Genomic DNA, 16189 nt, shown 5'->3' with positions numbered 1-16189 from the left:
GTAATGAGTGACCCGGCCGACAGTAAAAATAAACATATTTATAACTAGTTTAGGTAGTTTGAGAGGTAATTAAAATAGCTAACGGTGATGATCTGACTTGAAGTGTGTGTTTTGCTCCGTTCACCGCTGCATGACAGCGGGAGGAGCTGCAGGTGAGCAGAGCTGCGTGTCTCCGTCCTGTCAGATTAGACTTCACTCGCGTTTATGTCCATATCGAGAGAAAGATAAATAATCTGAATTCAGTGTGCAGTTTACTTTGACGCGGGGGTGAGCAGCAGAGGCGGGGAGAGGCGGGGCTATTGCGTCATCATTATCAGAAAATGATCGTATAGAGTTTACACACGGAGCCGTTGGACCCCCCAGAGCGTTGCGTATGCCGTTCTATCCACCTTGGGACCCGTTATCATTTCCGCAGTTGTTTACTGTCATATTCGGTCGTCCTCGTGTGGCCGAACGGTCTATATGACACTAAACAGTAACGCTAACGACCGTTTTCGTCCTCGTGTGGCCGGGGCCTAAATGTTCCAGGTTGAATACATCTGTTTGCATTCATGTCCGAAACTTTAAAGAGCCCCATACAGCTTTATCAAAACTTGGATTTACATACATTAGTCAAGCTGAAGGTTCGGTTTCTGTCAGACTTAAAAGTATGAAGACCAGCAAGCAGTAAGAAATATTCTTGTCTCCTAAGCTGTGGAGAGATTTATAAGGAGCGGTGTGAATATGCAAAACGTGTATCTCAAACAGAGCTTAACTGTCAGCCAACATCAGAGCAGCTTCCAGAAATAGATTTCTAAAGAGGTGTTAACCATGAAGGTAGATGTGTTGAAAAATGCGAGCGCGTGTAAAACCTGATGTGAGCACTTGCAGAAAAAAAATCTGAGCTTGTGTGCATACATTTACACTTGTATAAAATATCCACGTAACTGTGAACTGTTACACTTAGTGATGAAATGTTCACTTGCAGAAAAATACATATTTTTAAAATATATTTTCCATTACAACTGCAACTTGGTTATTACAACCTCTCAAATCAGTCATTACAACTTGACGAATCTGCTCTGTGGCAGTATAAATCGACGAATCTGCGGTCTTGACTTTTGGTACACTTCTTGCGATAAATGTGTCGCAAAAGTAATTTTCACCTGTAGATCAGCTGTAGATGTGCAGGGAGGGAGGGGGGTTGGAGCGAAGGGGCGGAGCTATCAGAACGACGAGGCTTGACTGCAGGGCTAATGGTTCGTGTCGCTACCAGTCTGCTGACATGGTGCGTCAATCAACGGTAAATTTTGCCCATTACTTGCCCAGTATTACTTTGAATATTATTATTGTGATTGAGGATTAAATCCGCTTTGAAGACCACCGTTTTATATCGTGCAGTTGAGCGGCAAAATAACGTCAGTTAGCCAGCTAACGCTAGCGTTGTTGAGTTTATGCTAGCTAAACAAGTAGTGGTTGTAGTCTACAGCAGTAATTAATATATTGTAGCCTACTACTTTGGCACTAACGGTTGATAACCGTTTATGAAAATAAAAACCATTGAACTGTACTGAAATAATGACACGTTTTATAATTGTCTTGGGCTCCTGCTGTGTTTTTAAAGCCTTTGTAAATTGTCCATGCTATTTTCTAGAACAAAGACTTCAGAATCTTAAAACCCCTTGACGTTTGTATGCAATTGTGCTAAATTCAACTCTGGAATCAAGCAAATATTAATATGTTTGCATGACATTAGTTATTCCTATTTTGCCATCACTTAATTATACGTTTAATACATTTAAGTCAAGCTAAGGTACATGTGATGGTACCTAGTTAGTACTATTACCTGTGAGGCCTCCTCCAAACAGCATAATAACCAGACTGTATCAATAAAACTAAGTACCAGTTGTAGATCCTTGACTTTAGACCAGGGGTCAGGAACCTTTTTGACTGGGAGAGCCATAAAAGCCAAATATTTCTAAATATATTTAATTGAGAGCCATATAGTATTTTTAACGTATAATAAATTAAATATGTCTTACTTTTAATGCGACTTCTGGTGCTGCATGGTTTTGCTGATGGCCTTGTAGTCTGGTTCATACGTGGTGAGGTTGAGCTTCATGCAGGCGTTGAGGCTTCCATCAGTTAAACGTGAGCGTAGGTTGGTCTTAATGTTCCTCATATGCGAGAATGACTGCTCACATGCATATGTAGAGCCAAACATGGTCAATACGGCAATACTCACACGCTGCATTGTGTGGTATGTCACAGGAAACTCGTTCCAAGTTTTAAGAATCAGATGGTCTTCAGGTTGAAGATTTTTCATTTCTGTCCACTTGTGTTCCCTCGCCAGCTCTGCTCGCTGTCACGCAAGACTTTCCAACTCTCCATTCAGTGACTTGAACTTACTCATCCACTTGTCTGATGCCTTCAGGTCAGCAACTTCCAGCTCAAAGTCTCCGATAGAGACCCCGGGGATGTATGTCAGGTCGATTTTGTCCACTGCACACTCATGTGGATGAGTGATGAACTTGAAAAGACCAGTGCGCGCATGAAATTCTCCAAAACGTGCTTTGAATGACTGCAGGAGATTGGACGTAAAGCCAGCTAGCTGCTGGAGATCCAGATGTTGAGTGGAGTCACTTGCTAAGCATGCATCTCTAAATTGTTGCAGTCTTTCAAAGTGCAGAAGACGACCTGTTTCAATGTCCCTGAGAAAGACTTCCAGCTTGCTTTCAAATGCAAACACTGCTTGTTGAAGGGATGAGATTGTATTTCCAATACCTTGCATTTTCACATTGAGCTGGTTCAGATGGCCAGTTATGTCCACGAGATAGTGAAACTGCAGGAGCCAGTCAGTGTTGTCTAGCTCAGGATGCTTGACGCCTTTCATTTCAAGAAAAGTCCGGATTTCACTCAGGCAAGCTGCAAAACGGCTGAGCACCTTCCCCCTTGACAACCAACGCACGTTGCTGTGTAAAAGCAGACCGGGATAATGATTCCCAACTTCTTCTAACAGAGCTTTAAACTGGCGATCATTTAAAGCTCGGGCAACAATAAAGTTGACCACTCGAATGACCAGCGACATCACCTCACCAAGCTCCTGGCCACACGTCTGAGCGCAAAGCGCCTCCTGGTGCAGGATGCAATGAAAGCTTAGGATGGCTCTCTTTTCATGTTCACGGAGAAGCGCTACAAATCCTTTGTTCTTCCCCAACATACAGGGTGCACCATCAGTACAGACAGAAATAAGTTTATCCATCGGTAGTTTTTTTTCTTTAGCAAACTCCATAAAAGACGTGAATAAATCCTCTCCTCTTGTTGTCCCTTTCATTGGCAAAACAGCCAAGCTTTCCTCACGCAGTCTGTCACCTGCAGCATACCTGGCAATTATACTGCACTGAGATAGATGGCTAACGTCTGTTGACTCATCTAACGCGAGAGAAAAGTATGTCCCGCCGTTTATGTCCTTAATTTGTGTTTCCTCGACTTGATTTGCCATCATGATGCTACGATCGTGCACAGTACTTGTAGACAGGGGCATGTCTTTTATTCTTTTGATTATCTTGTCTTTATTTGGGAAGTCATCAAACAGTTCATTGGCCACATCAAGCATGAATGTTTTGGCATACTCGCCATCTGTGAATGGCTTTCCATTCCTTACTATTGCCAAAGCACCCGCAAAGCTAGCGGAATTCTCGTCACCTTGCTTGGTCCACACACGTAGTTGCTGCTGACTCGTCTGCACTCTCCGCTGTAGCTCCTCGCATGCCCTTTTCCTGCTGTCCCCCGCTGGATATTTCGATGCAAATGAAGTATGGTGCGTATCGAATTGCCGCTTTATATTTGACCGTTTCATCGATTCAATCATTGCATATTTGACATACCGCAGATCCTGCTCTCTCCACAAATGCAAATTCCTCTGTCCACGCAGCCTGGAATGCACGGTAATCATCGTCTTTTTTTCTTTTCGCCATCTTTTCCGTTACAAGGGTTGAAGCGGATAAACTAGTTGGCTATCGGATAAAATTGATTTCTTCACCTTTACAATGACCCGGACATGCTCGCGAGCCATTGGTTCCCGACCCGACCCACGGGTGACCCGTAACCCGTGAAATTTATCTTCAAAACTAATTTCTGTTTACTTTAAAATGACACAGTATTATTAAGAAATATCACAAGTATTTTAAAATCAGTTCCAAACTGATTTTTTTATTTATTTTTTTCAACTCAAAATTGTCTGGGAGCCATATGCCGTCACCGGAAGAGCCATATATGGCTCGCGAGCCATAGGTTCCCGACCGCTGCTTTAGACAAACAATTCAAGAGACAACATGTATTTAAAGACCAATCTTTATTTGAATGTTCCTCTTAACCTGATATATTAGTTATACAGTAATAGTATTGACAATCTAAAAAAACTGAGCAACTCAACTGTCAACTTTATATTTCTTATTGTCTAAAGCATTTATTATTTTTTCCCCTCATATTCAGTGTGGATGGATTGAGACAGCGTGGTATCCATAGAGCTGCAGAGACTTCAGGGAGGAACCTCTGTGTGATGGACGTCCTGTCTGTTGGTTTGGAGAGGACTGATGGTCTTTCATCAGCGAGGAGGACCAGACCTGATGGAGGAGCCCATGCTGGGCAAAGCTGATACCAACTGCACAGGCCTAGTCTGTCACTTTATTTGACTAAATGTGTTTACTTATACATTTAATAGACTTTACACCTTCTGTCCATATGTGCTTTTTATTTAAAACATTTTTGATTAACTTTTGGTTCACATTTCAATAAATTGTATTTGTATTTGCACTCCTTTCGTCCATTATTCTTACTGAAAATAGATTACACATTCACATCTGACTGAAGATTGGCCCCATTTATTTGTGACGTTGCAAACTCTGCGGTACAAGGCACAAGTTTTGTGAAGCTCATAAAGTGAGGCAAATAGAAATAATCAGCTGATGGAGTGTAGATGTGGAAATAGATGCATCCCATCAGCTGACTATGTTTTTTGCCACACTTTATAAGCCTGACTATAACCACCCCTTCTCTGAGGTGCAGACAGCGTCACAAACAAATGATGGTCCTGATAGACTACAAAAATATTCGGTGTGCAGATCTTTGTTTTCACAATAAAAGTAGTTTCTTAGTGAATGTCCTGTACTGGTCTTAAAATATCATAAAATCAGCTTTTAATTTTCCTCTTGGATGTTCTTCTTGACCCTCAGAGAAAGAGGGGATGTCTTTCAGGCATGTCCTTTCCTAACAAAAAGGACAGGAAACATAAAACATATTATTGCAGAACAAGTGTATTATTTATGAAAGCGGTGTGTTTGTGTGTTTAGGGGCTGTAGATATAATTATTTTGTAATTGTAATCAGATTATGAATGAACAGTATGAAATTCATCAACATTGAAATATATTTTATTATCAAAATAATATTTAACTGTTACAAAACGTAGTGCAACTGTAGAAGCTTGCTCTGTTGTCTCACTGAAAGAATAACTTTTACCACGTTTTTACAGACAATATTGAGAGATAAATAGTAGCAGTTCTCACTATGTGTTAAATATATTTGCCTTCAATACATTAAATTAGAAAGCTGACAAAATCATATTGCTTGTTAACATCAAAATGTAACTTTTTGCATGGAAAAAACCCTCAATTTCACTGATGTGTAGGTGATCTAGTATTGTTTAATGGAATGTATATCAGTGTATTAAAGTCAATACTTCATTTATGTAAACCAATATCTTTCTTGATTCTTTGTACAGTATGAAAAAAAAGAGTCTTTATACCTGTGCTGAAGTTCACTGCTGTGAGGAGTCCAGTTCTGTCTCTCACTCTTTGGTCCAGCCTATCTGCATCACCTGGACACCTTAAACAAACAGATATATATATGTAAAATACCATGTGTACAAACAATATAACTGATTATCTTCTGTTGAATATGTTAGATTGTGTATTGTCCGAGTCAGGGTCCTTTTTATTTTACTGTAACTTTGGAAGTTGTGTTTCCAATGCTTACTGTTTATTTGATACCCATTTGGTAATGCAATTAATGAAAACAACAAGGTTTGGTTTGTTCTTCAGATATGACTGACGTAAACGAGTAAGCTCAATAATGAACTCCAGCTCAACCAACCATATTGTAATATCTAAGTAATCATCTTGAAATATGACGTTAATAATTGTAATATACACACATCTTATTGTGAGGTTGATTTCACATACACTACTTCAACGTTAGCAAAATAGAAAATAGCATGGATAATTTACAAAGGCTTTAAAAACACCACTGTTAGTGCCAAAGCAGTAGGCTATAATATATTAATTACTGCTGTAGACTACAACCACTACTTGTTTAGCTAGCATAAACTCAACAAAGCTAGCGTTAGCTGGCTAACTGACGTTATTTTGCCGCTAAACTGCACGATATAAAAAGGTGGTCTTCAAAGCGGATTTAATCCTCAATCAAAATAATAATATTCAAAGTAATACTGGGCAAGTAATGGGCAACATTTACCGTTGATTTACGCACCATGTCAGCAGACTGGTAGCAACACGAACTGTTAGCCCCGCAGTCTATGGAATCAAATTAGGGTCAATAATATTCACAAATTATTTCACAGTCTGCAGTTGTATATCACCTGTTGTGCGCATGTGAAAAGATTTTGTGCATGTGTAAAAAAGTTTTGTGCACACAGATATAATTTGCTCGTGTAAAAACATGTTGCAGCTGTAGAAATATTTTGTGCGTGTGTGAAAAGTTTTTGCAGATATAATTTGCACGTGTAAAAAAGTTTTGCAGGTGTAGAAATATTTTGTGCAAGGATATTTACAACAGTGAGGTTTCACAAAGTCTGAGATACGGACACACACATTTCCTATCTGTGTGTGCGAACCTGAAGTTACAAGCTACAAGCTGCTATTTACGAGTACGAATTTTGACCCTGTTTTTACGCCTGAGTATGCTAGCCAATCAGCACGTTGCCCACTGACTAGCCAATCAGCAAGTAGCCCACTGACCATCCAATCATAGGACACAAGGTTCTAACGCGTTCGTTTTGCTGACCTGCGCCACTTGGAGCGTGCTTGCGGGAGTCAACATGGAGGAGCCCGAGGCGAACTCTTGTGGGACACAGGTGGGTTAATTACATGCTACCACGGAACATGCCACTACAGTTTTAATTAACTGACGTTACATCGTAATTAACTAAATATATCAAGACAGCTGTGCGTGCATCCCGGAGTTACTTAAATTGTATATTTAACGCTAGCTAGTTGATGTGGTCTTTGCTAATACTACTTTGTGCCACCCTCCTTTTTTGGGCTCAGTACTATCCCAACAAAGTATTTCCATTTACCTATATATAAAACAACATGGTAAAGCAGTAAAATACAGCTCATCTTTAAAAACGCAAATGTCATTTATTTGATGTATTTCCACAACCTCTTGTTGTCTTTGAATGCAGCCTCTCCATCCCAACTCGAACAGCTGACAAAATTCTGGGTAGGGTGGGAAATCCCTACAGACACCTTGAAGGTCCGAGTTGTGAAGGGGGCGTACCTGAAGTCTTCCACATGTTTTGGCACATTGCATGTACCTGGGCACTTCCAAAACTATGAGGACTTTTCAAAGCATGTGGAGAGCTGCATTGCAACCTATGTTACAGGCTTTGGTCTAGTTTAGATACTGCTCATCAGTATGATTCTGTTGCAAAAAAAACATTGTTTCAGTGTTATGGAGCTTCTGCTTTTGTTCATTGGTGTAAAAAGGGATTTTGTCTTTGGTATTCTTTCACCTGAAAAGAGATCTCCATTTTAAGAATATCGACTCACAGAAACGAAACCTTTTGAGATTATTACTACTTCATTTGTTCCAGTGGTCAGCTCAAAATTGAACTTGAACATGACATTTTGTGACAGATACTATAACCTTTGCCTGGTACTCTTTTTGTACTGCATTTTGTTGGAAGGGCTGTTTGGATTGTGCCATATGTAGTTCTGGCACCTGGTTCAGGTAGTTGTAACCAATGGCATCATTCATTCTGTTAATAGAGTCAATATTTAGAAAATGGTCTATTACAGTACTTGTTATTGCTGATGTATTTACTTGAATCCTACAGCTCTTGTATCCAAAGATTCTAAGAAATAAACCATTGACCAGTGACTTTGGATGTTTGCTTCATTTCAATTTACCCACATTTTACATTTTTCACAACAATCAAAATTTGAATTATTATATTATATACCTTAAAATGTTCTGCGGCTAACAAAGTCATTTCCATTCATAAACCACAGAACTGATCATTTGCTGTGTAAACATTTCCCCGGGGACTATTTTGAATGCAGGTTGAAGTCTCTGAAAATGATTTTTTCAAGTCATAGCGGAATGAAAAGAAGTCAATGTCAGGATGAAAGGTAGGGACATTATTGTGAGTTCTAAAATAGAACACTATACTACTACTGTAGTATCTTTCATGTAACAAGGAACTGCATTAGCTAGTGGAAAGCCATGTTATTCTAAGAGTAACATTTCAGGTTACTACAAATAAAGTAGGCCTCTAAAATTGAAATACATTTATTTTCCTTTTCAAAATGAGAATATAACAGTCATGCCCTATATATATATATTCCATCATCCTCTACCCAACCACCCCCACAAAAGTACCACGTATCTCCAGATGTGTTGGTGTTGAATGTTTGTGATCAACTGAAGGATGAAGTGTTACTTAAATTCTTCTTCAGCTAAATAAACTCTTTAAAAAGCCTCTTGGATCAGCTTGAAAAGTAGTCGTCACAAAGCTGAAAACAGGCTGTTTTTCTGACTTTGTAGAGATACGTGGTTTTCACAGGACAGAGACAAAGATACAAACACATGATGATCTTATAGAATATGATGCATTGATGGAGATTAAACTAGCCAACAGGATATAAAGGATTTATATGCAACTAATTACTGAATACTTCTTCCACTGCTGAAAGTTAGTATGCATTGTGCCTTATGCTTCCTGACTTGATTCAAGGACACCCTCTATGTAGTGAACTACAGCACTATAGATGTCTGCCCCAAAACACAATGAAGGAGCAGTAGGATTAAAAAGTTGATTCAGTCCTTCCAGTTCTTCGATGCCCAGGGGAGATGCCAGTTCAGGAACTTGTACTCCAATTTGATCCATTTTCTGCAATTTCCACATCTGGAAAATGGATCCCCTGAAATAAAAAAGTAATCGGGTTTGTTAAAATAATTACATGGGATGACACCCTAAAACAGTGGTCAGGAACCTTTTCTAGAAATCATTTGGCTCCCAACAAATACAAATTCTAAATTACTAATACAGTCCATTATTTATTATTAAATTATTTCCACCCCACTGATTAAATTGTTGTTTTGTCAATCTTGACATGAACACTAAACTAGATTTCAATCACTTGACATGCATTACTGAACTGTAATTTATTAAGCCATTTATTTAGTTTAAATGTTATCCTTGTACAGACTAAATAGACTAGTGCACTGCATATTCATTGCAGTTTTCAGGTGTTAATTTACCAGTGAAAGAAGTCAGCATCTATTTTCCTGCAATACTCTTTTTGAGGCCTACAAATTCAAAGAAAAATAAAATGAAAACAACTACAACAGTAGTTGTTTTCATTAGTTTTACATTTTTCGGATTGTGGCCTATGTCTTTGTATATCAACAAAACTATTCTATGCAACTGAAACTCAATGTTACATTGTGTTGCATAGCCCATTGTTGGCTTTGACACAAATTGTAATTCTGCTGTAGCCTGATTATGCATGTGGTTATTGCTGTGTACTATTGGAAGATGCCTGGTAAAGTGAAACACAGTGGTCCTGGTAGGCTAAATTCCAGTTCCCGTGTGTTGCATTTTCATTATAATATTAAGAACAGTGTAAGGATTTTGTCAAATAAACATATAACCAAATACTAACATTGTTATGACTTCTAAAAGAAAGCAAGGTGTGCTAACATTGGCTTCCTCCACAATGGTGAATAAAACACAGAACTACAAAACAGTTTTTCCCCTTTACCTCGAAGTTGTCAGGAGGGCTGACAGGGCTCTGACTCTTCCCGATTTCCCACAGCTGGTTAGGAGTGAGGTTACGTTCTGTTCGGAGTGAATGGTTATTCTAGCCATCTGTGAATGTGTCAAGATCTTCCTGAATTCGGGGCAGAAAGACATACTGAGCACAGAAAAGGTGTGTGCAATTTGCTGGGTCGAGCAGGCCATCCTCCTCTAGGCTGTGGAGCAGATCGTAATAAATACTTGACACGACATTCCACACGTCACGCCACAGGCGCTCTATCCTGAAAGACAGTTGACAAAAATAAATGAATAAATGCAGTCCGTAAACAATTATCACACCTTTACGTTGCAGAAAATGCAAATAGTAACTCAATGGATTTTTCCCCATCCCTAATAACACTAATATGTACATTAATCTCAGCAACAACTTTTAGCACCATAATTAATGGCAGCACGTCACTATTAAGCGATACACTAGCAAAAGATATTTTGACCAACGAAAGCTTTATGACAGAAGCTACAACCATACACTGATATTACCTTTGATTATGAACACTTTTCCCTCAGATGAAGCTTCCCCTGCCGCACCCACGAACGTCAAACATATGTCTGGCAATGTCCACATTTTCCACACCTTGGTCTCCTCTGACCCTTGACATGTACAACCATACAGATACCATGTTAAGTAATTTGACAATGTGAAATTTGAATCTCTGTACTCTTAGAGCTGGCTGTATCTCCAGTTTTCTAAGTACAGCTATAGCCATTTAACAAGCTTCACTATTGGCTCCTGGCTAATCCCCCAGGGAACCAGCAGTTTTAAATATTTTGTTACCACAGAAACAAGAGGTTTTAGTATGAGACTGAAACATTCTTTATGGGCACATCACTGGAAAGACCTACACATAATATTGGGAATATGTCACGAGGTCATGTAAAGTAATATAAACAAGGAATGAATAATCCAATCTCATTCTAAGGCCATACCCATAAGTGTCATCACTGGTAAAGTGTTGTTTCAGAAATGACATATAGGGGGTGCTAGGGCTTCCTGGGCCTTTGCTTAATAGGCACTATATCCTCAACTATCAATTTACAACTTTTCTTGTAAAACTTAGTGAAAAATCTGTTGATCATGTAGGCCTATAGACCTTTTTGAAAAGCAGCCATTTTGACATAAAATAGTAGGGTAAACACAGGTGTTACCAGTGATACTAATTAATGTTCTGTTCCATTCAGATCAAACAGTCAGGGTGCTGCTATTGTGCATGTTGGCTCACTGGAAAGGCTCTACTGCACTAAATAGAATGGAACCTTAATCAACTTAATTAATTTAACCTGTATTTACCTGCTAGTTCATGTCAATACGGCTGCCGTGACAAAAGTCTACCTTATTTTTATAAAATGGCCTAGACTGATACAAATCAGTGTTCTTTTAACTGTATCAAGTGCACCTGACATTTTTCTTCATATTCAGTATTTCCAATAATCCAATGTTTACATGTAAAAAAAACACACACAAAACAAGAAATAGCCTGTTACCTGGATGGAAATCCGTGTTTGTCCACAGCCTCAAGGAAGAACTGCAGAGCTGTTGAAGCCTTGTTGTTATTGGCTACTTGTAGGTACATGATCTATGAGAGCATTTATAGAAAGGAAAAAGTAAGCACCACAGAAACACAGTACTCAAATAACCTATTAATGAATTAAATACTGACCCCATACTGTATGTGCGTGATAATTAACTTTAAAAAATGGCATTTAATATCAATTCACTTTTGGTCAATTGTAAAATAAACTCCAGGAAGCACTAACCTTTCTTGAAAATCCATCAATTCCACCAAATATTACCATACCATATCTGCAAAATAAAAAGGTATTAATTGCTTGATGTATCCACACCACATCTTGTCCCACCAAGTCCTTTGATGATTGAAATAATCTTCGTGTCCATCGCCAGACCCCTTTTTGTGGTGTTGTGCTGAATAACATGATGTGATCGGCGCCTACATAAGATGACCCGCACAATGTATAGTGAAATGTTTATCTTTGGCTACAATACTGCTTGTGTTTACATTATATAAAACATAGCTGAGGAAGAGCATTTATTGTTATAAATATGTTATTTGTGTCCTAAATATTGCTGATTGGTCTTTTAAATGAATGAAGTAAGGCTAATTTTGGCCTGAACTCGAGCAGTGAGGCATGTGTTTCAGGTTAAAGCTTTTGAAGTTCTGCCCTTTTCATGCAAAAAAGTATAATGCATGGACTGTAGAGTATATGAAAAAAATATAGAATTATATTTAAACAAATAAAATAATTAATACATAAATCATTGATTTATGTATTAATTATCAATCAATCAATCATATACTCTACAGTATATGATTGATTGATTTTTAAGAAAACATGAATCGCTCATCGTCTATTGCAGCGGGTTGTAAGGAGCATTTGTGTTGAGTAGGCCATACAGTTATTTATTATTGATTATGAAGATCGTATTATTATGAAGCCCACTTTACCGTTCCTTTTCTGTTCACTTGCTTTATTTTCCAGCTGACGTGAACACAAGTCGGATTGGAAACTGAACCTTTTCGACCTTTGGCTAACTAACGTTACGTTACCTTCCTCTCCATATTAAATGCCCGGGGCATTATGTCAGGAAGCACCCGACAAAAGTGTTGCATTAATTTCTTTAACATTAACGTTACTCATTCAAACGGCACAACAACAACAAACGTTAATTTAGCCAACAGACTGTAGCTAGCTAAGACAATAGCAAAGACCACATCAACTAGCTAGCGTTAAATATAAAATATAAGTAACTCAGGGATGCACGCACAGCTGTCTTGATATATTTAGTGAATTACGATGTAACGTTAGTTAATTAAAACTGTAGTGGCATGTTCCGTGGTAGCATGTAATTAACCCACCTGTGTCCCACAAGAGTTCGCCTCGGGTTCCTCCATGTTGACTCCCGCAAGCACGCTCCAAGTGGCGCAGGTCAGCAAAACGAACGCGTTAGAACCTTGTGTCCTATGATTGGATGGTCAGTGGGCTACGTCCCGATTGGCTAGTCAGTTGGCAACGTGCTGATTGGCTAGCATACTCAGGCGTAAAAACAGGGTCAAAATTCGTACTCGTAAATAGCAGCTTGTAGCTTGTAACTTCAGGTTCGCACACACAGATAGGAAATTTGTGTGTCCGTATCTCAGACTTTGTGAAACCTCACTGTTGTAAATATCCTTGCAAAAAATATTTCTACACCTGCAAAACTTTTTTACACGTGCAAATTATATCTGCAAAAACTTTTCACACACGCACAAAATATTTCTACAGTTGCAAAATGTTTTTACACGAGCAAATTATATCTGTGTGCACAAAACTTTTTTACACATGCACAAAATCTTTTCACATGCGCACAACAGGTGATATACAACTGCAGACTGTGAAATAATTTGTGAATATTATTGACCCTAATTTGATTCCATAGCAGTCAAGCCTCGTCGTTCTGATAGCTCCGCCCCTTCGCTCCAACCCCCCTCCCTCCCCCACATCTACAGCTGATCTACAGGTGAAAATTACTTTTGCGACACATTTATCGCAAGAAGTGTAGCAAAAATCAAGACCGCAGATTCGTCGATTTATACTGCCACAGAGCAGATTCGTCAAGTTGTAATGACTGATTTGAGAGGTTGTAATAACCAAGTTGCTGTTGTAATGGAAAATATATTTAAAAAATATATATTTTTCTGCAAGTGAACATTTCATCACTAAGTTCATTTTTTTTCTACAAGCTACAACACTTTTTTTTTTCTTCTGTGACTTCAAATTTGGTTCACAGTTACGTGGATATTTTATACAAGTGTACATTTGATTCACAGTTACGTGGATATGTTATACAAGTGTAAATGTATGCACACAAGCTCAGATTTTTTTTCTGCAAGTGCTCACATCAGGTTTTACACGCTCTCGCATTTTGCACCATATCTAACTTCATAGTTAACATTCCTGTAACCCCTTTTCCAACGGAGGAGGACACTCAATCCAATCTCACTTCAGAACCAACCGTTTAGATACATTGTATTACTTATATTTGTATTTCCAACAATTGATTAGTTTGTTCTCCTTGCAAACATAACATATTTATAAGCCTACTAAATATCTCTCCCACTGGTGCACACAGTGAGTCACACATGAAGTAAACAAGGGCAGGTCATCTTTGACATTGTAAACTGGGAGAGTAATATGAGTGCACTGCCTCAAACTCAGTGAAAGGCATGTTTTTAAGGGTCAGCCTTGGGTAATTATTTACATTATATATTATATATTTATATTATATACATCAGGCTGAAAGTCAAAGGGATTCGTGACCAAGATGATTCCTGATTATGGCTCATAGTAATTACATAGTGTAACAAATGTCCAATCAGGCCAATCACATCTCCATGGTATTGTTCTGGATATATTGATGAACCCCAAAGTATGAATCCCTATCACTGGTTACAAAATAATAATTCTAAACTGAATGTTGATTTAGATATTTCATAAATGTTAAGCTATATTCTTGAACAGAAGACTGAATTAACACCAGAAACATACATCATCTGTCTGTCAACACCACCAGTGATGGAATTTAGCGAAGTACATTTATTTAAAGGTAGGGTAGGTAATCTTGGAGAAACCAGCTCGGGTGCGCTAGAATTTGAAAATACACAGCCGGGAAAAATCTGCCATTTCCTTTCAGAGCCCCTCCTCCAACAAACACGAACGCGCACATGACCAGGGCACGAGATAAGTTTGTGCACAGATGGAAGGCTGACAGGTAGGTAGGCCATCCAGTTATTTTAGCCGGGTCGGCTAAAATGATTGGTCGTGCTTTTTACAATACTACGGCTTCCACAGATGACGTTTTTTTTATGTATTTATTGTCAAAGCATTTAATGTATTCATTGCTATCGGGATGTTAAGAGCATTCCATGGAATATAAAAAAAAAGTGTTTCTGAAGTGAATTACCTACCCCACCTTTAAGCATAATTTGTAGGTACTTGTACTTAACTTGTGCTTTTTCCTTTTATGTTACTTTATACTTCTACTCAACAATTGTACTTTTTACTCCCCTACATTTATCTGACAGCTTTGATTATTAGTAACTTTACAAATTCTGATTATAAACTCATATAACCACCGGGCGGTGGTGGCGAAGTCCATAGGGACTTGGCTTGGCAACTGGAAGGTCACCAGTTCCTGTTTTGAAAGTGCCTGTACTACGTAATGACAATAAGTTGAATCTTCTTCAATATGAAATATAAATTGGCGAGAGGTGATGAACAAGGAGTCAGCGGACTGCCAAAAACATGATCAAGGAGCACATTAACATACCAGAGACCCCCACCATTTTAAAGTGGGATTATGAATTGTTAGTCAGACATATATATATATGGATGGCCATTTTTTTAAATATTTTTTACATTCTGACATTGACTAAACAACCACTATCAAGAAAAGTAGGTTTCAGATAAATGAAAATAACCGTTAGCTACAGCCCTAGACCAAAGTCCTGTGAGGTAACCTGATCACAGCTGAGAACGCTCGTTTCTAAGAACAAGGCTGTGTGACATGGAAGACTCCAGCTTAGTAGGTGAACCTTCTGTTTAAAACCACACATTCGCAGACATGTGCTATATGGAAACCTCATGTTAAGTGACCCTCTTGAACTCCCTACTTTTAATTTTATTTCACTTTTATTTGACCACGATAGGTCCGATTGGGATTAAAAATCAGTCTTTGAAGGGGGAGGGGAGACGGATTAAAATCTCTGTGTACACAGTAAGCTGAACACTGCAGTGCTTAATGCTGAAGGAGAGAGTCTGCTTTGAGGGGGGGTTGTGTCTCTTGAACAGCCTGTTAATGCCTGTTTTTTGCATATCCAAACATTTCTGACAGATTATTCTTTAAAGTCAAACATGTATAGTAAACCTGGCGCGATGTGTGTGGTGTGAAGAGGCCAGATCCAGAATTTCTCAATTTTCAGCACCTTTCCAGGTTTCCTTTTCACTTTGATAAGGGAAACCCATGCTAAAATGTTTAATCATAGCAGAGTTTCACTTGGAGGTTTAATGGATATGCATCCTCCTCACTGAACCA

At 38.6% G+C, this 16189-nt stretch overlaps 3 long non-coding RNA genes across 4 annotated transcripts; 1 reads left to right on the top strand and 2 right to left on the bottom strand.

The window, feature by feature from the left end:
- Positions 1 to 5111: 5111 nt before the first annotated feature.
- LOC307014679 lies at positions 5112 to 6572 on the bottom strand. The gene is made up of 3 exons (XR_013801293.1): positions 6513 to 6572; positions 5785 to 5864; positions 5112 to 5247 (listed from the first exon to the last, which is right to left on the bottom strand). It is a non-coding gene; the product is annotated as an uncharacterized lncRNA (long non-coding RNA).
- A 460-nt stretch (positions 6573 to 7032) lies between these two features.
- LOC307014678 lies at positions 7033 to 8159 on the top strand. Its single transcript, XR_013801292.1, has 2 exons — positions 7033 to 7131; positions 7462 to 8159. It is a non-coding gene; the product is annotated as an uncharacterized lncRNA (long non-coding RNA).
- A 256-nt stretch (positions 8160 to 8415) lies between these two features.
- Positions 8416 to 13348, bottom strand: LOC307016477. 2 transcript variants are annotated; one of them, XR_013801819.1, is made up of 6 exons: positions 12975 to 13348; positions 11857 to 11902; positions 11584 to 11675; positions 10582 to 10692; positions 10046 to 10322; positions 8416 to 9202 (listed from the first exon to the last, which is right to left on the bottom strand). It is a non-coding gene; the product is annotated as an uncharacterized lncRNA (long non-coding RNA). The 2 variants fall into 2 exon arrangements; XR_013801820.1 differs by lacking the exon at positions 12975 to 13348 and having other exon boundaries at positions 8417 to 9202; positions 11857 to 12356.
- Between the last annotated feature and the right edge of the window lie 2841 nt (positions 13349 to 16189).

The sequence above is a fragment of the Notothenia rossii genome (assembly GCF_949606895.1).
Source record: "Notothenia rossii genome assembly, chromosome: 8".
NCBI classification, from domain to species: Eukaryota; Metazoa; Chordata; class Actinopteri; order Perciformes; family Nototheniidae; genus Notothenia; species Notothenia rossii.
This window is presented reverse-complemented; position numbering and strand designations above follow the sequence as displayed.